Below are 24,715 nucleotides of genomic sequence, written 5' to 3' on the forward strand. Positions count from 1 at the left end.
GTGCCCGTCTCTGATGTGAAAATTCTTCCTCATCAGCATTCCACAACCAGGTTCCTCAAAGCTGTGGGAATGTATTTTGCTATTGTTTGAAATCTCAATCTCTGTTTCCCCTTTCTCTGTCTCTCAATCTATCCATCTCTCTTTCTCTATATGTCTTCCCTTTTTTCTCTCATCTCTAAGTTTCTCTCTTCTTCCACAGTATCCCCTTCTCTTTCTCTTACATTCTCCCTCTCTTTCACTCTCCCCCTCTTTCTCTTTCCCATTCTTTCTCTCTCCCTCTCTAAACTTATAAACCCTCCCTAGTTCTCTCCTGTGATGGATTTGATTAGGGGAATATGGTTGGTTGGTGCAGGGCAGGCAGCTTTGTGCCAGATGCCTGTGTCTCTCCTGAGAGGCCCAGCTGGGGCTGGAGCTGGAGCTGGGACTGGGGCTGGAGCTGGAGCTGGGGCTGGAGCTGGAGCTCAGACTGACCCCAGTTCTAATGTGGTGTGTGTGTCTAAACGCTCTGAGCCTAGTCATTCTACCCAGTGTGTGTAATGCATGCTTCTCTACTGATGTCAACCCCTGAAAGAACTCATTGGACCCTGGCCCAACCACTCCGGCTAAAAAACATACACACATATTTGTACATGAAATAAGAGAATCTCCTAAAGTAAGTGGCTGGTGTGAGATAAGTATCGTTGCACTCTAAACATCTCTCTTCCCTTTACTTCCTGAAGGGAACAGGGGATACGGTACACCCAGGACCTGTGGTCGGTGCTCCCGTTGTTTTAACTTTCAGGGTTTTTCTTTTTTCCCTCCCGCCATCGATGTTCCACATTTATTTTTCAGCTGTTGTCTCTGAGGACTCTGTTTGAGGCATACTAGTAAATGACGCTTCCTCTCTGTAACGACGTTGCTGCACTCCTGCTCTGGGATTTCCTAAGATGGAGGAATGATTACTTTCACATTGTCAGCTCTATTTTGCCATCAGCGCTCATGAATCCTCTCAGCCTGTACCGACACACAGGCCCACAGCTGTTGATGCTTATTGTTCCGCTTGCTAATGCTCTGTAAAGGCACATTTTAAGCCATAAAAGACACAAGTAGGGAATGATGTCGTTAAGATTTGAATGGTATTACTACTCTTACCGATACTGCTTATCGATCCAGTACTTTAACGGTATTCTTATCGGTTCTTTTTGTTATTTTTTATGAAAACCCCCCCGAAACAAATTAAGAACAGAATTAACATTGCTTTATTTTCTGAAATGTAAAATAAATCAAATAAACAATTATTTACAGCAAAAGAAACAGCATTGTTTTGAACAAATCACTGTTAAAGACTCTAATGTTGTGATTATGTAAATGTAAACAAATGAAATAAACAATATATTCCTGCAGAACAAAAGACAGTGCAACACGGGTGGGGCCAGCAGGTAGGCTGCAGAAGAAAAGACAGTGCAACACGGGTGGGGCCAGCAGGTAGGCTGCAGAAGAAAAGACAGTGCAACACGGGTGGGTCCGTGCAGGTAGGTTGCAAAAGAAAAGACAGTGCAACACGGGTGGGGCCAGCAGGGAGGCTGCAGAAGAAAAGACAGTGCAACATGGGTGGGTCCGTGCAGGTAGGCTGCAAAAGAAAAGACAGTGCAACACGGGTGGGGCCAGCAGGTAGGCTGCATAAGAAAAGACAGTGCAACACGGGTGGGGCCAGCAGGTAGGCTGCAGAAGAAAAGACAGTGCAACACGGGTGGGGCCAGCAGGTAGGCTGCAGAAGGAAAGACAGTGCAACACGGGTGGGGCCAGCAGGTAGGCTGCAGAAGAAAAGACAGTGCAACACGGGTGGGTCCGTGCAGGTAGGCTGCAAAAGAAAAGACAGTGCAACACGGGTGGGGCCAGCAGGTAGGCTGCAAAAGAAAAGACAGTGCAACACGGGTGGGGCCAGCAGGTAGGCTGCATAAGAAAAGACAGTGCAACACGGGTGGGGCCAGCAGGTAGGCTGCAGAAGAAAAGACAGTGCAACACGGGTGGGGCCAGCAGGTAGGCTGCAGAAGAAAAGACAGTGCAACACGGGTGGGGCCAGCAGGTAGGCTGCAGAAGGAAAGACAGTGCAACACGGGTGGGGCCAGCAGGTAGGCTGCAAAAGGACTAACAGTTCTTAGCAGTTCTTCTGGAGAAAGATCAACATGTTTGCCTTCTCTGGCAGAAGTCTGGACCTCTCCTGGCTTATTGTGTTCCCTGCAGTCGAAAATACCCTCTGACTCGGGGTGGAGGAGGCTTGAGCACAGAGGTAGCTTGTTGCAATGTTCGTGAGGAGGGGCAGAGTAGCCCTCTCCTCCCACCACCACATCACAGGATCTTCAGCCATACGGATGGGAGGCAGGCCTTTGTAGAGCTCCACCTCTAGGTCAACATGCTCGCTGAGGGTGAGGGACGAGGTGTCCTGTTGGATCGTCAACCTCAACTCCTTGTCCTCTTCTGAGAACAGCTCCTCTAAGGCACTCCTTGTTTTGTACAATGGAGGGAATGTCTCCTCCATTTCCTCTCCTTCTCCTTCAGGCTCCTCATCTTGTTGCTGGTGCTCTGTGTCTGTCTGCTCCAGCTCCTCTGACAGCCCTGGTGTTGCTCCTGTCACATTGGCCTCAACAGTTGCCTTCCTCAGCTTGTCCCAGGTGGCGTCACTCACCTGCCTCCCTTTAAATCTGGGGTCCATTGCTGTGGCCTGATGCAGGAAGGCTTGAATGTCCTCATCCTGATAGCGCTCGGAGAGGTTCTCCCACACCTTCTCTTTGATGGTTGCCACAAACATATCTTCATGCTTCACAGTGAAGTGCTCTTCCAGTTTGTGGAGGATGGGTATGATCTGTCCACAGGTGGCATTCTTTTCACATGACATACACACTGGATGTATGATGATTCTCATGTGCTGGACAAACTCCTCAGCTTTATGGAAGTCCTCGTCCTTCAGATGTTCCAGGTTGTCCTTGGTCATTGCTTTTCATAGTCGTGGGTCCAAGGCTGCTGCTTGGATCTCTGGATACTGCTCCATGAATCCCTCTATCATTAGATAGAGTTCCATCATACTATATCCTAAAAATTAATACAATTCAATATATATGTATTTATTTCACCTTTATTTAACCAGGTAGGCCAGGTGAGAACACGTTCTCACTTACAACTGCGACCTGGCCAAGATAAAGCAAAGCAGTGTGACACAAACAACAACATAGAGTTACACATGGAATAAACACGCGTACAGTCAATAACACAATAGAAAAAAAAGAAAGTCTATATACAGTGTGTGCAAATGGCGTGAGGAGGTAGGCAATAAATAGGCCATAGTAGCGAGGTAATTACAATTTTAGCAGATTAACACTGGAGTCATAAATGAGCAGATGATGATGTGCAAGTAGAGATACTGGTGTGCAAAAGAGCAGAAAAGTAAATAAAAACAATATGGGGATGAGGTAGGTAGATTGGATGGGCTATTTACAGATGGACTATGTACAGCTGCAGCGATCTGTTAGCTGCTCACATAGCTGATGTTTAAAGTTGGTGAGGGAAATACAAGTCTCCAGCTTCAGCGATTTTTACAATTAGTTCCAGTCACTGGCAGCAGAGAATTGGAAGGAAAGGAGGCCAAAGGAGCTGTTGGCTTTGGGGATGACCAGTGAGATATACCTGCTGGAGCGCGTGCTACAGGTGGGTGTTGTTATCATGACCAGTGAGCTGATCACTAACAGACTGTTACCTAAAGCCCTTGGACTCCACTGTTGCAAAGGGGTGTAGGCCTTTCACTGTGAACTTGGTCACGGCTAGGTGGCACTCATTCACCCTCCTCAGTCATCCTCCCACTAGCTGCCAGCGTGAAAGGGCTTTGGCTTGTCTTTGGCTTGGACCAGCGGTATTAGAGGGAGGACTGGGTTGGTTCATTGTAGCTGCAACTTTAACAAAAATGTGCAACATCTTTAAATGAGTGATTAAATGTATGAGCGCACCCATAGCTATACAACCAGCTGCTAATGGTTCCTTTTGATCATGACCCCATGTTTCTCATAATTGAGTTAACTCCGTGTGTGGGCTCTAGGCTGCTAGCATACATAGCTAACGTAGACCGGGCAACGAGAAATGAACTACGAGCTAGGCAGTCAAACTGTTTCTATGCCTGTACATGATGCGCTTTCCATAGATGTTTGGACAGATTGCTCGTGATTCCGCCCTTACAAGCAAAAGTCTTGTTGCACTTGTGGCAATGAGCATTGTCAGCATCGACTCTGGTGAAGTGTAACCACACTTTTGAACATTTAGTTCTCTCCGCCATCGTCACTAGTTAAGAGCAGGGTCTTTCTTGTGTGTGTGTGCGCTGTAGCGTGAGAGAGACACAGGCTTCGCGCCAGAGAGATCTCTCTTCTGGATTGGGAATAGCGAAAATGCATCATAGACGAATGTCTTCATCTTATTGCAGATTAGAAATGGTTAAAAGATCAAATGTGCAAGATAACGTTTATGTAGCAATAGTAAATAGGATCTTAATTTCTCCCGTACCAAAAGCAGAACCGATAACGTCGGAGCTTGTCGATACTACGGCCTTTCATAATTTATCCCCGGGGCCCGTTTAATACCGTCTGCTTGTCTTGTAATTGTGAGGTTTGGGTGGGGAATGTTTCTGTGACATTTCAGTGCATACCGGATTGTTACGGACTGTTTCCTTTGTGGTTCTTTCAAATGTAGATGTCTTGTCTGAAGCCTTACAAATAGTCTCTTGATATTTATTTACGTATATTAATTTCTCTGTGGTGCCCTGCATGTGTTGTCACATGGTCTGGCACCCACTGCAGAAATGTGTTAAACATTGTGAAAGTGAACCCTTGAGTGGCGCAGCGGTCTAAGGCACTGATCAGTGCTAGAGGCGTCACTACAGATCCGGGTTCGATCCCAGGCTGTGTCGCAGCCGGGAGAACCGGTCACAATTGGCCGGTGCACAATTGGCCCCAGCAATTTGGGTTAGGGGAGGGTTTGGGCGGTTGGGATGTCCTTGTTCTTAAGCGAGCAGTGTGTCAAGAAGCAATGTGGCTTGGCGGGGTCGTGTTTCGGAGGATGCATGGCTCTCGACCTTCGCCTCTCCCGAGTCCGTATGGGAGGGATGGGACAAAACTGTAACTATCAATTGGATATCACAAAATTGGAGAGAAAAGGAATAAAAAGTACAAAAAAAAAATTACTAAAACTAAAGGTGGTCTTGATTTACAAGACTCCCAAGTCCTTAGAGCCCTACTGGGTAGATTTGGTCAGGCAGGCGACAGGGGTTTACCGTTTGTCTTTCAATCCCTACTTAGAATAGAATATGAATGACTATGTATATATGAATAGTGTGTAAATAGTATTTGTGTTGTCTCTTGGTGTCTTTCCAATATATGGCTCTTATTTTATTTATTTTATTATAAAAAAAATTTAACAAAAATATAAATATCTGTACTTTGTCATGTATTTGTCATGTATTTGTACGTAAAGTTTGTATATGAAAACTTTTTCAAAGATGCATACATTCAGTTTTTTGGACAAAAGAGGGAAGCTCTCGCTGCTGGTGCTAGCACACACACAGATCAAATACACAGCTGGAAATTCAAATTAAGGTGATGACGTCCTAATAATTCAAAAGATTGTTAAAAAGAACAGGTGCTTTAATTGCTTTAATTTAATTGCTTTAATTGACATATGCTTACTTCAATTATGACCTTATGCTGATTAAGATAAGCAGAGTAAGGTGTTTACATGTCTACTGTCATACTCCGCCTACTGCCATAATCAGTTTCATGTTGAATTATTAGCGTGTATGAAACGTACTGATGGCCTACAGCAGGGGCCTGAATGAGTGAGTTAGAGAGCGGGACAGACAGTCAGGGAGGGAGAGAAAAGAGGAGCTCCATTGTGTGGAATTTGCTGCAGTCAGGCTTTGTGAGGCGTTTAGTCTCTGCAGCATTATGGAATGCAAAGCCAGAAATCCGCAACGCTTTGCTCATTTGCACAGGGAGATTGTGGCGAAGATAGTTGTTGAAAGGAACCCTACTGGCCTCTCTCTTCCTGTGGCTGTCCTATAGGGGGTGGAGAGGGAGGGGGGAGGGGGGGGCAGCGTGGCTGCTGAATTCTAATGTTGTTCAAGTATTTTTGCAGCATTTCCCTAAAAAGAGCATTGTCATAGCGTTATTAGTTACAGCATTGTTCCACCAAGGATGTCTCCTAAAAGTTAGATTCTCCCTGTGACTTGTTTAGGAGTTGTTATGCATGTACAGGAGGGGCTGTGTGTGCATAGTTGCAAATCAAGCATATCAATACTTTGCAGCCATGTTGTCAGTGAATGGTCTCATTGGAGGGAAATCTGGTGCTGAAGTGGATTGCTTTTTTATGCCCTCATCATGAACCTTTATAATGCTTGATAAGAACTTTGTGACTGTTGGTAAGATAGATTCCTGGATGAAGACATTAAAGGATGTCAGAGAAGAAGACACAATACCCTATACAGAAAAGTGAATGGGGAATCCCTTTATTCCAAATGTCATCCCTGATTATGATCGCAGTCACGTCTCCTGTATCCTTCTGTGCTGCTACACTGCCTGTGAAAGCTTTCTCTATTGAATGTCTGAGAAGCAGTCCAGGCTGTTGCATTGGCAATGGCCCTCAGGTCCTGTCGGTGCTCTGTCCAACTCCTTCAGGCTCTGTGGGATTCTACACTGCAGGATACAGACAGAGACGTATTGAAGAAAAGCTCCAACCATGTTTGGAGATTGAGATGGCCTTGTTCTTCGAGGTGGGGAGACTGCCATGTTCTTGTTTAACAATGTATGAGTCATGCACGCCCAGAGAGAGTCCTTGGCTGTCCAAGTTGGGCATGTGTCAGAAAGCTAAACAATCCCCTGACTGAGAGTGAGTGAGAGAGAGAGAGAGAGAGAGAGAGAGAGAGAGAGAGAGAGAGAGAGAGAGAGAGAGAGAGAGAGAGAGAGAGAGAGAGAGAGAGAGAGAGAGAGAGAGAGAGAGAGAGAGAGGTGTATGTGAGAGGTCTTTGGAGGTGGGGCAGAGAGAGAGACTTGGATTTTCTGCAAGGACATACAGTACCAGTCAAACGTTTGGACACACCTACTCATTCAAGAGGTTTTCTTTATTTTGACTATTTTCTACATTGTAGAATAATAGTGAATTCATCTAAACTATGAAATCACATGGAATAATGTAGAAACCAAAAAAGTGTTAAACACATCAAAATATATATATATAATATAAATATTTTAGATTCTTCAAAGTAGCCACCCTTTGCCTTGATGACAGCTTTGCACACTCTTGGCATTCTCTCAACCAGCTTCACCTGGAATGCGTTTCCATCAGTCTTGAAGGAGTTCCCACATATGCTGAGCACTTGTTGGCTGCTTTTCCTTCACTCTGCGGTCCAACTCATCTCAAAACATCTCAATTGGGTTGAGGTCGGTGATTGTGGAGGCCAGGTCATCTGATGCAGCACTCCATCACTCACCTTCTTGGTCAAATAGCCTTTTGAAGAACAAATGATAGTCCCACTAAGCACCAGATGGGATGGCGTATCGCTGCCTTATGCTGGGGTAGCCAGGCTGGTTAAGTGTGCCTTGAATTCTAAATAAATCACATACAGTGTCACCCCCACACCATCACACCTCCTCCATGCTTCACGGTGGGAACTACACATGCGGAGATCATCCGTTCACCTACTCTGCGTCTCACAAAGACATGGCGGTTGGAACCAAAAATCTCACATTTGGACTCATCAGACCAAATGACAGATTTCCACTCGTCTAATGACCATTGCTTGTGTTTCTTGGCCCAAGCAATTATCTTCTTCTTATTGGTGTCCTTTAGTATTGGTTTCTTTGCAGAAATTCAACTTTGAAAGCCTGATTCCCGCAGTCTCCACTGAAAAGATGATGTTGAGATTAGAGGTCGACCGATTATGATTTTTCAATGCCGATATGATACCTATTATTGGAGGATCAAAAAAAGCCGATACCGATTAATCGGAATAATGACAATTACAACAATACTGAATGAACACTTATTTTAACTTAATATAATACATCAATAAAATCAATTTAGCCTCAAATAAAATGAAACATGTTCAATTTGGTTTAAATAATGCAAAAACAAAGTGTTGGAGAAGAGAGTAAAACACATCGACAACAGCTTCCCTCGAAGCAGCGTTACCCATGCAGAGCAAGGGCAACAACCACTCCAAGTCTCAGAGCGAGTGACTATTGAAACGCTATTAGCGCGCACCCCGCTAACTAGCTAGCCATTTCAAATCGGTTACACCAGCCTAATCTCGGGAGTTGATAGGCTTGAAGTCATAAACAGCTGCTGGAAAACGCACAAAAGTGCTGTTTGAATGAATGCTCACGAGCCTGCTGGTGCCTACCATCGCTCAGTCAGACTGCTCTATCAAATCATAGACTTAGTTATAACATGATAACACACAGAAATACAAGCCTTAGGTCATTAATATGGTCGAATCCAGAGACTATCATCTCGAAAACAAGACGTTTATTCTTTCAGTGAAATACGGAACCGTTCCGTATTTTATCTAACGGGTGGCATCCATAAATCCCAAATATTCCTGTTACATTGCACAAACTTCAATGTTATGTCATAATTATGTCAAATTCAGGCAAATTAGTTGGCCCAAACTGTTGCATATACACTGATTCTGCGTGCAAGAGAAGTGACACCATTTCACCTGGTTAATATTGCCTGCTAACCTGGATTTAAAAATATATACTAAATACTAGATACTGTGTGTTGATTTTAAGAAAGGCATTGATGTTTATGGTTAGGTACAGTCGTGCAATGATTGTGCTTTTTTCGCAAATGCGCTTTTGTTAAATCATCCCCCGTCTGGCGAAGTTGGCTGTCTTTGTTAGGAAGAAATAGTCTTCACAGAGTTCCCAACAAGCCAGGTTAGCTGGCAATATTAACTAAATATGCAGGTTTAAAAATATATACTTGTGTAATGAAAGGCATTGATGTTTATGGTTGGGTACACTTTGGAGCAAGACAGTCCTTTTTCGCAAATAGCGACTAGTAATATCATCAACCATGTGTAGTTAACTAGTGATTATGATTGATTGATTGTTTTTTATAAGATACGTTTAATGCTAGCTAGCAACTTACCTTGGCTACTTACTGCATTCGCGTAACAGGCAGTCTCCTTGTGGAGTGCAATGTAATCAGGTGGTTAGAGCGTTGGACTAGTTAACTAAGGTTGCAAGATTGAATCCCCGAGTTGACAAGGTAAAAATCTGTCATTCTGCCCATGAACAAGGCAGTTAACCCACTGTTCCTAGGCCGTCATTGAAAATAAGAATGTGTTCTTAACTGATTTGCCTTAAATAAAGGATAAATAAAGGTGTAAAAAAAAAATTTTTTTTAAATCACCCAAATCGGTGTCCAAAAATACTGATTTCCGATTGTTATGAAACCCTAATTAATCAGCCATTCCGATTAATCGGTCGACCTCTAGTTGAGATGTGTCTGTTACATGAACTCTGTGATGCATTTATTTGGGCTGCAATTTCTGAGGCTGGTAACTCTAATGAACTTATCATTCAGCAGTGGTAACTCTGGGTCTTCCTTTCCTGTGATGGTCCTAATGAGGGCCAGTTTTATCATAGCACTTATTGTGACTGCACTTGAAGAAACGTTGAAAGTTCTTGACATTTTCAGGATTGACTGACTTTCATGTATTAAAGTAATGATGGACTGTCATTTCTCTTTGCTTATTTGAGCTGTTCTTGCCATAATATGGTCTATCGTCTGTATACCACCCGTACCTTGTCACAACACAACTGATTGGCTCAAACTCATAAATAGGAAATAAATTCCACAAATTAACTTTAAACAAGGCACACCTTAATTTAAATGCATTCCATGTGACTACCTCATGAAGCTGGTTGAGAGAATGAAAAGATTGTGCAAAGCTGTCATCAAGGCAAAGGGTGGCTACTTTAAAAAATATTTTTGGTTACTACATGATTCCATATGTGTCACGCCCTGGCCTTAGTTATCTTTGTTTTCTTTATTATTTTGGTTAGGCCAGGGTGTGACATGGGGGATTTATTGTATTTCGTCTTGTCTAGGGGTTTATTAGATGAATGGGTTGTGTTCAGTTTAGTTGTCTAGGTAAGTCTATGGTTGCCTTGAGTGGTTCTCAATCAGAGGCAGGTGTTTATCGTTGTCTCTGATTGGGGACCATATTTAGGCAGCCATATTCTTTGGCTATTTTGTGGGTGATTGTTTCCTGTCTTTGTGTTTTCTGCACCAGTTAGGACTGTTTCGGTTTTCACGTTTTCTTGTTTTGTAGTTGTGTTCATGTTTGAGTTTTCCTATTAAAACCATGGACACTTACCACGCCGCATATTGGTCCTCCGATCCTTCTCGCCTCTCTTCTTCAGACGAAGAGGAGGAAAACCATGACAATATGTGTTATTTCATAGTTGTGATGTCTTCACTATTATTCTACAATGAAGAAAATAGTAAAAATAAGGAAAAACCCTGTAACGGCTGTCTTCCTCCTCCTCAGACGAGGAGGAGTAGTAAGGATCAGAGGACCAATGTGCAGCGTGGTACGTGTTCTTTATTAAAACAGAGAAAACACTGAAACAAAACGATAAACGACACGTGAAATAACCAACCGAAACAGTTCCGTGTGGAACACACAGACACAGCAAATAAACACCCACCAAACACAAGTGAGAAAAGGCTACCTAAGTATGATTCTCAATCAGAGACAACTAACGACACCTGCCTCTGATTGAGAACCATACCAGGCCAAACACAACATAGAAAACAGAACATAGACAACCCACCCAACTCACACCCTGACCATACTAAAACAAAGACAAATCAAAGGAACTAAGGTCAGAACGTGACAAACCCTTGAATGACTAGGTGTCTCCAAACTTTTCACTGGTTCTGTATACAGGATACAACCCTCCACAACATAACATTCACTCCAAATCAAATCTCCAAACCTACAACCTGATTTTCAAAGGATTTTTACTACCAAAGATTCTTATTTCCAAGCTAACAAACAGAAACCTGAAAACACCATCCAACCTGGAACTGAGTGAGTAATGTTTAGTCTGAAGCTACTTTTAAAGCCATGAAGAAAAGTACATAACAATGATACATTTTACTTTATAAGGACGGAATGCTAAGTTAAGGCTTCCAAGCTTGCAAGGAAAGAACATATCTGACTGCAACTTCAATTAGCACTGAGGTGTGAGGTGAGAGGTATTAAAGCCCTTGAGCCCATCAATGGCAGGAGCATTTCACAGCCTATCCCACCAAATGCAGAGGCCTTGGAAGCCCTCTCCCGCTGTTCAGAGGTCATTACAATACAGTACCCTCTGCATGTAAAACATGATATGGCACAAAATGAATACAACAAGAAGCTCCTTATGAAATATCAAAAGACACATTTTGCTGACTATTATAGAAATTGGAACATAACTTAATCTTCCACACAGACCATCCCCTGGCATGGCGCAGTGCTTAACTAACACACTACCCCTCTGTTAAGGGGGGGGGGGGGTGTTAGCAATGGGTGGAAACTCAGGATATTAGACAATGAGGACTGAGTCAGCCAATGTCAACCTGTACAAGTCTGGAACATTAATGGTGCTGGGCAACCCCAAACAGTTTCAGCTGGACTTTAGCATAATCAAAGAGATATCTTAGCTGGATAAGCTCTCTTTAGAAAGATACCCTCCCCCTGAGCTTGTCAGACCAGACCTCTTCACTATACAACCTCACAAACGGAAAGTCAACCTCCCAGCACAGAGTACTCATTGAAATGAAGGATAAATTCACCCAGCTGGAGGTACGGCAGGTGGAGCTGGAACAGCAGGTGAACACACTCCAGTCAGCACAAAAAAATTGTCCAGCTCAACAACACTCCCTCAACCAGACCTGGAGAGGTGGAGGTGGAGAGACATATCTGCACTATGGACTGTGGTGAGACAACATCAACAGGAGAAGAGCAGGCGCAGGAGAAGAATAGAGCACTAGAGGAGGAGGTGAAAGTGATCAAGGAGTAGTTGAGAACGATGACGTGTGACGGAGAACAACCCATTAGAGAGCTAGCCACCCCCGCAGAGTAGCCACCAGAACAGCCCACTCCAGACCCTGACCAAAGTCTTGAACACCACAGCAGAACAGTCCACCCCAGACCCTGACCATAGCCCCGACATCACAGCAGGACAGACAAATGAACCCCGAGCCCAGGGGATCCCACCCCCTTTCAGCCACCCTGATAGTCCTCCTGACAAACCCCCACACCCACTGAGGACATCCTTATGGACTCAAATGGGAAATATGTACAAGAAAATGAACTTTTTTCCAAACACACAGTGTCTAAACTCTGATGTCCAAACACCGAGCGCACCCTAGACCTTCTGTCTGAGGACCAACTAGGGTCACCCAGCCACATAATACTACACACAGGCACAAACAACCTTAGAACACAGCAGGAAAGGGTGGCCACAGCACTCGAGCAACAGATCAACAGACACTCTGCCCTGACCAGTGAGACACTCTCCCAGACCTGCGGGTCCCTCCCCCCGGACCTACACCTAGAAAACCCACACTGAGAGGACCAACATCCAGACTACAGCACCACCAGCCACATCCACACCCCCACCCCAACCAATCAACACTCCCCCAAGTCAACCATGCCCATACCCCATTTAGGCCCCCTCAGATCAGACCTCTGCCCCTCCTGCCCACTCCATGCCCCCCACTCCCTCAAAGACGGCAGCACCTAGATCTTCTGCACAGATTCTGTCAGACCTGGGCCCTGACAGTAAATCTCAGTAAGACCAAAATAATGTAGTTCCAAAAAAGGTCCAGTTGCCAGGACCATGAATATAAATTCCATCTGGACACCATTTTCACATAACTCGGGCTAAACATCAGCACCACAGGTAACTTCCACAAAGCTGTGAAGGATCTGAGAGACATGGCAAGACGGCGAGAAGGGCCTTCTACGCCGTCAAAGGGAACATAAAATTTGACATACCAATTAGGATCTGGCTAAAAATACTTGAATCAGTTATAGAACCTGTTGCCCTTTATGGTTGTGAGGTCTGTGGTCTGCTCACCAACCAAGAATTCACAAAATGGGGCAAATACCAAATTGAGACTTTGCATGCAGAATTCTGCAAAAAATATCCTCTGTGTGTCACGCCTTGGTCATTGTATTTTGTGTTTTCGTTATATATATGGTCAGGCCAGGGTGTGACAGTGGTTTATGTTATTGTATTTCGTATTGGGGTTTGGAGTATTTGGGATCGCGGCTGATTAGGGGTGTTGTATAGGCTTGGCTGCCTGAGGCGGTTCTCAATCAGCAGTCAGGTGATTCTCGTTGCCTCTGATTGGGAACCGTATTTAGGTAGCCTGAGTTTCGCTTTGTCTTTCGTGGGTGATTGTTCCTGTCTCTGTGTAGTGTTCACCAGATAGGCTGTATTAGGTTTCACGTTCCGTTTGTTGTTTTTGTATTTATTAAGTTATTTCATGTATCGTCACTTTTTTCATTAAAGACATGAGTGACCACCACGCTGCATTTCGGTCCGACTTTCTTTCGACAAACGAAGAACGCCGTTACACTGTGTACAACGTAGAACACCATATAATGCATGCAGAGCAGAATTAGGCCGATACCCACTAATTATCAAAATCCAGAAAAGAGCCGTTAAATTCTACAACCACCTGAAAGGAAGAGATTCCCAAACAAAGCCATCACCTACAGAGAGATGAACCTGGAGAAGAGTCCCCTAAGCAAGCTGGTCCTGGGGCTCTGTTCACAAACACAAACACACCCCACAGAGCCCCAGGACAGCAGCACAATTAGACCCAACCAAAGCATGAGAAAACAAAAAGATAATTACTTGTCACATTGGAAATAATTAACAAAAAAACAGAGCAAACTAGAATGCTATTTGCCCCTAAACAGAGAGTACACAGTCGCAGAATTCCTGACCACTGTGACTGACCCACACTTAAGGCTCAGTGAGCATAGCCTTGCTATTGAGAAAGTCTGCCGTAGACCTGGCTCTCAAGAGAAGACAGGCTATGTGCACGCTGCCCACAAAATGAGGTGGAAACTGAGCTGCACTTTCTAACCTCCTGCCAAATGTATGACCATACTAGAGACACATACTTCCCTCAGATTACACAGATCCACAAAGAATTCGAAAACAAACCCAATTTTTATAAACTCCCATATCTATTGGGTGAAATACCACAGTGTGCAATCACAGCAGCAAGATTTGTGACCTGTTGTAAATACAACCCATATTTATATTTATTTATTTTCTCTTTTGTACTTTAACTATTTGTACATAATATGACATTTGAAATGTCTTTATTCTTTTGGACCTTTTGTGAGTGTAATGTTTACTGTTAATTTGTATTGTTTATTTAACTTTTTTTATTATCTTCTTCACTTGCTTTGGCAATGTTGACATGTGTTTCACATGCCAGTAAAGCACTTAAATTGAAATTGAAATTGAATTGAGAGTGAGTGAGTGAGTGAGTGAGTGAGTGAGTGAGTGAGTGAGTGAGTGAGTGAGTGAGTGAGTGAGTGAGTGAGTGAGTGAGTGAGTGAGTGAGAGAGAGAGAGAGAGAGAGAGAGGGGAGGGAGGGAGAGGGAGAGGGAGAGACAGAGAGAGAGGGGAGGGAGAGGGAGGAGAGAGAGACAGAGAGAGAGAGAGAGGGACAGAGAGAGAGAGAGACAGAGAGAGAGCGAGAGAGAGAGAGAGAGAGAGAGAGAGATACAGAGAGAGAGAGAGAGAGAGGGACAGAGAGAGACAGAGAGCGAGAGAGGGAGGAGAGAGAGACAGAGAGGGAGGAGAGGGAGAGAGGGAGAGAGGGAGGAGATGGAGGAGAGGGGGAGAGGGAGGGGTCCACATATGGCACTCAGATGCTAGAGCTGGAACTGAAGCTGGAGATGTCCCAGCCACTCCCTTAGTGCCTCACAGATTAGGGTTTGCGTTGCACAGGCTACAGAGCCTTTTTGCAAGTTTACTTTTGCGTGTGGATTGCCAACGACCTTGCTAAGTGGAACTGTATTCATGCAGCCATGATGCCTGACGTTCTACCCCACCCATAGCCAGGCCTTTCCATACTGACAGAGAAGATGGGTTTTGAGCGGGAAAGCTGCTGTCTGCCTGGCGCTGGTGGTAATCACGGCCGTCCCTTGTTATCAAGCCCAGGGCTCTTATCGGCCATTTGCTCATTTCCACTGTGGAATGGTTGAGTCTGAATTGGCAGCCAACCAACAAGAAGCAAGAGCACTGAGCAGCATCCTGTTTCCAAGTGTTGTTGCCATGTACATTGTGTCATCTCTTGTCTCCATTCCTCTCCAAGAGTGTGTTGACTCAATGCAGCAAGGCATACATGATCTCACAATTTGTATTTTGAAATTCCAAGTCTCAAAGAGATGTGCTTCTTTGTGGGAAGCTCTGTTTTTAGGGTAAGGCAGATATAGTAAATTAATAGCTTTTAACATTAATGTATGACTGATCGAAGTCCTTAGTCACTAAGAACCCTAGACAAAGATATCACAGTTCTAACATGTACTACACGCCGAAGGGGGTTAAAGATATCACAGTTCTAACATGTACTCCACGCCGAAGGGGATTAAAGATATCACAGTTCTAACATGTACTACACGCCGAAGGGGATTAAAGATATCACAGTTCTAACATGTACTACACACCAAAGGGGGTTAAAGATATCACAGTTCTAACATGTACTACACGCTGAAGGGGGTTAAAGATATCACCGTTCTAACATGTACTACACACCGAAGGGGGTTAAAGATATCACAGTTCTAACATGTACTACACACCGAAGGGGATTCAAATCAAATCAAATCAAATCAAATTTATTTGTCACATACACATGGTTAGCAGATGTTAATGCGAGTGTAGCGAAATGCTTGTGCTTCTAGTTCCGACAATGCAGTAATAACGAACAAGTAATCTAACTAACAATTCCAAAAAAAACTACTGTCTTATACACAGTGTAAGGGGATAAAGAATATGTACATAAGGATATATGAATGAGTGATGGTACAGAGCAGCATAGGCAAGATACAGTAGATGATATCGAGTACAGTATATACATATGAGATGAGTATGTAAACCAAGTGGCATAGTTAAAGTGGCTAGTGATACATGTATTACATAAGGATGCAGTCGATGATATAGAGTACAGTATCTACGTATGCATATGAGATGAATAATGTAGGGTAAGTAACATTATATAAGGTAGCATTGTTTAAAGTGGCTAGTGATATATTTACATCATTTCCCATCAATTCCCATGATTAAAGTGGCTGGAGTAGAGTCAGTGGCATTGACAGTTTGTTGGCAGTAGCCACTCAATGTTAGTATGGCTGTTTAACAGTCTGATGGCCTTGAGATAGAAGCTGTTTTTCAGTCTCTCGGTCCCAGCTTTGATGCACCTGTACTGACCTCGCCTTCTGGATGACAGCGGGGTGAACAGGCAGTGGCTCGGGTGGTTGATGTCCTTGATGATCTTTATGGCCTTCCTGTAGCATCGGGTGGTGTAGGTGTCCTGGAGGGCAGGTAGTTTGCCCCCGGTGATGCGTTGTGCAGACCTCACTACCCTCTGGAGAGCCTTACGGTTGAGGGCGGTGCAGTTGCCATACCAGGCGGTGATACAGCCCGCCAGGATGCTCTCGATTGTGCATCTGTAGAAGTTTGTGAGTGCTTTTGGTGACAAGCCGAATTTCTTCAGCCTCCTGAGGTTGAAGAGGCGCTGCTGCGCCTTCTTCACGATGCTGTCTGTGTGAGTGGACCAATTCAGTTTGTCTGTGATGTGTATGCCGAGGAACTTAAAACTTGCTACCCTCTCCACTACTGTTCCATCGATGTGGATGGGGGGGTGTTCCCTCTGCTGTTTCCTGAAGTCCACAATCATCTCCTTAGTTTTGTTGACGTTGAGTGTGAGGTTATTTTCCTGACACCACACTCCGAGGGCCCTCACCTCCTCCCTGTAGGCCGTCTCGTCGTTGTTGGTAATCAAGCCTACCACTGTTGTGTCGTCCGCAAACTTGATGATTGAGTTGGAGGTGTGCGTGGCCACGCAGTCGTGGGTGAACAGGGAGTACAGGAGAGGGCTCAGAACGCACCCTTGTGGGGCCCCAGTGTTGAGGATCAGCGGGGAGGAGATCTTGTTGCCTACCCTCACCACCTGGGGGCGGCCCGTCAGGAAGTCCAGTACCCAGTTGCACAGGGCGGGGTCGAGACCCAGGGTCTCGAGCTTGATGACGAGCTTGGAGGGTACTATGGTGTTGAATGCCGAGCTGTAGTCGATGAACAGCATTCTCACATAGGTATTCCTCTTGTCCAGATGGGTTAGGGCAGTGTGCAGTGTGGTTGAGATTGCATCGTCTGTGGACCTATTTGGGCGGTAAGCAAATTGGAGTGGGTCAAGGGTGTCAGGTAGGGTGGAGGTGATATGGTCCTTGACTAGTCTCTCAAAGCACTTCATGATGACGGATGTGAGTGCTACGGGGCGGTAGTCGTTTAGCTCAGTTACCTTAGCTTTCTTGGGAACAGGAACAATGGTGGCCCTCTTGAAGCATGTGGGAACAGCAGACTGGTATAGGGATTGGTTGAATATGTCCGTAAACACACCGGCCAGCTGGTCTGCGCATACTCTGAGGGCGCGGCTGGGGATGCCGTCTGGGCCTGCAGCCTTGCGAGGGTTAACACGTTTAAATGTCTTACTCACTTCGGCTGCAGTGAAGGAGAGACCGCATGTTTTCGTTGCAGGCCGTGTCAGTGGCACTGTATTGTCCTCAAAGCGGGCAAAAAAGTTGTTTAGTCTGCCTGGGAGCAAGACATCCTGGTCCGTGACTGGGCTGGGTTTCTTCCTGTAGTCCGTGATTGACTGTAGACCCTGCCACATGCCTCTTGTGTCTGAGCCGTTGAATTGAGATTCTACTTTGTCTCTGTACTGGCGCTTAGCTTGTTTGATAGCCTTGCGGAGGGAATAGCTGCACTGTTTGTATTCAGTCATGTTACCAGACACCTTGCCCTGATTAAAAGCAGTGGTTCGCGCCTTCAGTTCCACACGAATGCTGCCATCAATCCACGGTTTCTGGTTGGGGAATGTTTTAATCGTTGCTATGGGAACGACATCTTCAACGCACGTTCTAATGAACTCGCACACCGAATCAGCATATTCGTCAATGTTGTTGGCTGACGCAATACGAAACATCTCCCAGTCCACGTGATGGAAGCAGTCTTGGAGTGTGGAGTCAGCTTGGTCGGACCAGCATTGGACAGACCTCAGCGTGGGAGCTTCTTGTTTTAGTTTCTGTCTGTAGGCAGGGATCAACAAAATGGAGTCGTGGTCAGCTTTTCCGAAAGGGGGGCGGGGCAGGGCCTTATATGCGTCGCGGAAGTTAGAGTAACAATGATCCAGGGTCTTTCCACCCCTGGTTGCGCAATCGATATGCTGATAAAATTTAGGGAGTCTTGTTTTCAGATTAGCCTTGTTAAAATCCCCAGCTACAATGAATGCAGCCTCCGGATAAATCGTTTCCAGTTTGCAGAGAGTTAAATAAAGTTCGTTCAGAGCCATCGATGTGTCTGCTTGGGGGGGGATATATACGGCTGTGATTATAATCGAAGAGAATTCTCTTGGTAGATAATGCGGTCTACATTTGATTGTGAGGAATTCTAAATCAGGTGAACAGAAGGATTTGAGTTCCCGTATGTTTCTTTCATCACACCATGTCACGTTGGCCATAAGGCATACGCCCCCGCCCCTCTTCTTACCAGAAAGATGTTCGTTTCTGTCCGCACGATGCGTGGAGAAACCCGCTGGCTGCACCGCTTCGGATTGCGTCTCACCAGTGAGCCACGTTTCCGTGAAACAGAGAACGTTACAGTCTCTGATGTCCCTCTGGAATGCTACCCTTGCTCGGATTTCATCAACCTTGTTGTCAAGAGACTGGACATTGGCAAGAAGAATGCTAGGGAGTGGTGCACGATGTGCCCGTCTCCGGAGTCTGACCAGAAGACCGCTTCGTTTCCCTCTTTTTCTGAGTCGTTTTTTTGGGTCGCTGCATGGGAACCATCCCGTGGCGCTGGTTGTAAGGCAGAACACAGGATCCGCATCGCGAAAAACATATTCTTGGTCGTACTGGTGGTGAGTTGACGCTGATCTTATATTCAGTAGTTCTTCTCGGCTGTATGTGATGAAACCTAAGATGACCTGGGGTACTAGTGTAAGAAATAACACGTAAAAAAACAAAAAACTGCATAGTTTCCTAGGAACGCGAAGCGAGGCGGCCATCTCTGTCGGCGCCGGAAGTTCTAACATGTACTACACGCCAAAGGGGGTTAGGATTTTCTTCCTGTGATATGTTTGTCCATCATTCTTTCACATGTGCTCTTAAGGGCTACAGGTGCTGAGCCAAGTTTTATATCCACTTGAGTTCAAATGCTGTGGTCTCTGTATGTGTTCTACAGGAGGATTAGGATGGCCTATTCCTCTCCATAAGGCCTCAGTCAGTAGCACTACATCTCTGAATCCTCAACAGTGTGGTAGGACTCTGAAGGAATGTTTCATCTGTCGATGACAATTCATCACTGACGAGAGATAGGACAAAATGTCCCGCTTATGTGACAAGTTAAACTTCATCCTCACTGCCCCAAGCACTGTATAGCTTTCACAGATCAGAGATTACTTAGAGAAAAGGGAGGAAGGATGGGTTAAATGTGGAAGACACATTTCAGTTGAAATCATTCAGTTGTACAACTGACTAGGTATCCCCCTGTCCCCTAATCATTGGTTTTGGTTTGGCATACATTTTAAAGTGAGAATTGTAATCTCAGTATTACTCTGTTACTGTGGAATTGCCCTCCTCTATCTGACATGGTAAACTAATTTACCGCTGCGATCACAATACCATATTGTTCACCGGTTGTTAACAATAGTCCCCAAAACAACTGGTGGCTATTTGAGAAAGGATGTTTCTGCCATTAATGTAAGAAGGATTGCAGGCATACTAGTGATCGCAGGCCTACTAGTGATTGCAGGCCTACTAGTGATTGCAGGCCTACTAGGGATTGCAGACCTACTAGTGATTGCAGGACTGCTGTTTAGATTCTACTGTAGGTACTTTTGGTTCTCCTATGGCCGTATCTGACCTGATTGGGGTTTCTTTATGTGATCCACTACGTTGGGAAACACACTCCGTACTATTATACGGTTAGGATAAGGACACTTTAGGGGACAAGTGCTTCTGTTAACAAAGGCATCATTCATCCAACACAATCAATAGTTGGTGTAGTCTGGTGAAAGGCTAGTTCTGTGGGATATTAGACCTACCTGATCGTGATATGTGGGTGTAGTCTGGTGAAAGGCTAGTTCTGTGGGATATTAGACCTACCTGATCATGATATGTGGGTGTAGTCTGGTGAAAGGCTAGTTCTGTGGGATATTAGACCTACCTGATCGTGATATGTGGGTGTAGTCTGGTGAAAGGCTAGTTCTGTGGGATATTAGACCTACCTGATCGTGATATGTGGGTGTAGTCTGGTGAAAGGCTAGTTCTGTGGGATATTAGACCTACCTGATCATGATATGTGGGTGTAGTCTGGTGAAAGGCTAGTTCTGTGGGATATTAGACCTACCTGATCGTGATATGTGGGTGTAGTCTGGTGAAAGGCTAGTACTGTGGGATATTAGACCTACCTGATCGTGATATGTGGGTGTAGTCTGGTGAAAGGCTAGTTCTGTGGGATATTAGACCTACCTGATCGTGATATGTGGGTGTAGTCTGGTGAAAGGCTAGTTCTGTGGGATATTAGACCTACCTGATCGTGATATGTGGGTGTAGTCTGGTGAAAGGCTAGTTCTGTGGGATATTAGACCTACCTGATCGTGATATGTGGGTGTAGTCTGGTGAAAGGCTAGTTCTGTGGGATATTAGACCGACCTGATCATGATATGTGGGTGTAGTCTGGTGAAAGGCTAGTTCTGTGGGATATTAGACCTACCTGATCCTGATGTATCTGAGACCAACAGCCATTTTCAGCAGCCTTCCTTCATCTGGTTCTAGTGTCTTATTCTTCTAACTTTTTCCAGCCCCCCCTGTGACTTCCTCTCCTTCCCCTTCTTCTCCCTTCTTCCCCCTTCTTCCCTTGGCCTGGAGGAGTGGGGGCAGCCCCTGTTCCAGCATGCCTTGGCAAAGCTCTTCACTCCCTGAGTCCCGGGATTTATTTATTTATTTTATTTTATTGAAACTTTATTTAACTAGGCAATTAAGAACAAAATCTTATTTACAATGACAGCCTACCAGAAGGCAAAAGGCCTCCTGTGAGGACGGGAGCTGGGATAAAAAATAAAAAATATAGGACAAAGCACACATCACATCAAGACAGACACCACAACACTACATAAAGAGAGACCTAAGACAACAACATAGGATGGCAGCAACACATGACAACAACATGGTAGAAACACATCATGACAACAACATGGTAGCAACACAACATGGCAGCAGCACAACATGGTACGAACATTATTGGGCACAGACAACAGCACAAAGGGCAGGAAGGTAGAGACAACACCACACCACGCAAAGCAGGACAACTGTCAGTAAGTTTCCATGAGTCTTTGAATGAAGAGATGGGTCTCCCCTTCAGGGCACACAACTTCACCAACAGTTATCTTCCATCTATAAACACCAGATTTGTTGCTACAGTGTGAATTCATAGAATTCTCAGTTTCAGTTTCTACTGCATCTGTTGTATTTTGACAGGAAGGAGAGTACAGCTGTTGTATGTTGTCAGTATTTTGTCAGCTGTTGTATTTTGTCAGGAAGGAGAGTACAGCTGTTGTATTTTGTCAGGAAGGAGAGTACAGCTGTTGTATTTTGTCAGGAAGGAGAGTACAGCTGTTGTATTTTGTCAGGAAGTAGAGTACAGCTGTTGTATTTTGTCAGGAAGTAGAGTACAGCTGTTGTATTTTGTCAGGAAGGAGAGTACAGCTGTTGTATTTTGTCAGGAAGGAGAGTACAGCTGTTGTATTTTGTCAGGAAGTAGAGTACAGCTGTTGTATTTTGTCAGGAAGGAGAGTACAGCTGTTGTATTTTGTCAGGAAGTAGAGTACAGCTGTTGTATTTTGTCAGGAAGTAGAGTACAGCTGTTGTATTTTGTCAGGAAGGAGAGTACAGCTGTTGTATTTTGTCAGGAAGTAGAGTACAGCTGTTGTATTTTGTCAGGAAGGAGAGTACAGCTGTTGTATTTTGTCAGGAAGTAGAGTACAGCTGTTGTATTTTGTCAGGAAGGAGAGTACAGCTGTTGTATTTTGTCAGGAAGTAGAGTACAGCTGTTGTATTTTGTCAGGAAGTAGAGTACAGCTGTTGTATTTTGTCAGGAAGGAGAGTACAGCTGTTGTATTTTGTCAGGAAGGAGAGTACAGCTGTTGTATTTTGTCAGGAAGTAGAGTACAGCTGTTGTATTTTGTCAGGAAGGAGAGTACAGCTGTTGTATTTTGTCAGGATGTAGAGTACAGCTGTTGTATTTTGTCAGGAAGGAGAGTACAGCTGTTGTATTTTGTCAGGAAGGAGAGTACAGCTGTTGTATTTTGTCAGGAAGGAGAGTACAGCTGTTGTATTTTGTCAGGAAGTAGAGTACAGCTGTTGTATTTTGTCAGGAAGGAGAGTACAGCTGTTGTATTTTGTCAGGAAGGAGAGTACAGCTGTTGTATTTTGTCAGGAAGTAGAGTACAGCTGTTGTATTTTGTCAGGAAGTAGAGTACAGCTGTTGTATTTTGTCAGGAAGGAGAGTACAGCTGTTGTATTTTGTCAGGAAGTAGAGTACAGCTGTTGTATTTTGTCAGGAAGTAGAGTACAGCTGTTGTATTTTGTCAGGAAGTAGAGTACAGCTGTTGTATTTTGTCAGGAAGTAGAGTACAGCTGTTGTATTTTGTCAGGAAGGAGAGTACAGCTGTTGTATTTTGTCAGGAAGGAGAGTACAGCTGTTGTATTTTGTCAGGATGTAGAGTACAGCTGTTGTATTTTGTCAGGAAGGAGAGTACAGCTGTTGTATTTTGTCAGGAAGGAGAGTACAGCTGTTGTATTTTGTCAGGAAGTAGAGTACAGCTGTTGTATTTTGTCAGGAAGGAGAGTACAGCTGTTGTATTTTGTCAGGAAGTAGAGTACAGCTGTTGTATTTTGTCAGGAAGTAGAGTACAGCTGTTGTATTTTGTCAGGATGTAGAGTACAGCTGTTGTATTTTGTCAGGAAGTAGAGTACAGCTGTTGTATTTTGTCAGGAAGGAGAGTACAGCTGTTGTATTTTGGCAGGAAGTAGAGTACAGCTGTTGTATTTTGTCAGGAAGGAGAGTACAGCTGTTGTATTTTGTCAGGAAGTAGAGTACAGCTGTTGACAAGTACCGCTGTTTTGGAAACAATTGAAATGTGTCCTTTTGTCATTATTGCTTTGGGTTTGATGTGGTCCGTTCTGCTTGCGTTTCGTATTCTATGTAGTTTGAAATATGACTAAAAGAACACAATATACACAGAAATAAATTGCCACTAAATTCTCACGTCTCCAAATGAAACAATGTTATGTAACTTGACTTCTGTTGAGGTTGGGGCCTGTAGATGGTAGGATATCAGAGCAGTGTTTCTGATATTGATACAGACAGTGAATGGTGCTCAGCTGGCTTCCTGCTCTTCCTGCTCTAACCAGTGGTGCACTCAGCCTTTGTTGAAGCTCCTATATGAAGGGATGTGAGTATATGAAAAGCTGGGCTCTGTAGTTGGATCCACATGCAGGGATTTTACAGAGTGAGTGAACAATAAACATTTCACGGGCTATGAAATCAGGTGGCTTTGTTTTTTGGCTGATATTTTCACAGAAACATGAGAAAGTAAGACATTCTGGAATGTCCAGTTTTTATGATTTGGCCCTCAGTGACTGTTGTGCATGTGGTAACTAGGCAACATTAATACAAAGCAAATACAGACCAGAAAGTGAATAAGAACCCATGTTCCAGATGGAATTCACAGCGCTGAAAAGTAGACTGTCATAGAGAACACCACGTCAACAAAGGTGAAAGAGAATAGACATGGAACACACATCTTTACTGGTGTTGAAGAAATACAGTTTTAATTCTTCAAATCCTTTATCAGCGTATTCTATCCCAAACCCTTGACTTTACTCCCAGTTACCCACTCAGCAACACTTACAGGAATCATCATTGGAATCACTTGACAGTGTCTGGCCAAAGTCTAACTGGTATCTCTCTGTTAGCGGCGCTTGGGGGCGTATTGTGGAGTCAGTCAGGGAATGTTAAGGTCAGTCCAGAGTAGCTGATGAGAGTGAATTCTATTAATTATAGTTGAATCTGGGTAGCAGGGTGGTTGATCTAGGATTCCCTCTCCTAACCATTGAGATAAAGCCTATCTGTGTTGTAACTCCAACACTGTCTTGTCTTGACATTGTTAGTGTGGCTGGACTATGTCTCCTAGTTCTCTCAGCAAGCCACGTTGAGTCAGAGGCTTGTGGACTGTGGTTGTTATGGTCTTTGTTGTTGGCCTTTACAGCGAGGCTATCTGCTCTTTGTTGAAGGTCAAATGACTTAGAGGCTAAGTTCCACAAACTTCA

The 24,715-nt window shown here is 44.4% G+C and overlaps 1 protein-coding gene across 3 annotated transcripts in view; it reads left to right on the top strand.

The window, feature by feature from the left end:
* The window catches only part of LOC109893786 (peroxidasin homolog), a 92,833-nt gene that overhangs the window by 1,611 nt on the left and 66,507 nt on the right, over nt 1-24,715 (top strand). The window lies entirely within an intron of this gene.

The sequence above is a fragment of the Oncorhynchus kisutch genome, linkage group LG7 (genome assembly GCF_002021735.2).
Source record: "Oncorhynchus kisutch isolate 150728-3 linkage group LG7, Okis_V2, whole genome shotgun sequence".
Taxonomy (NCBI): domain Eukaryota; kingdom Metazoa; phylum Chordata; class Actinopteri; order Salmoniformes; family Salmonidae; genus Oncorhynchus; species Oncorhynchus kisutch.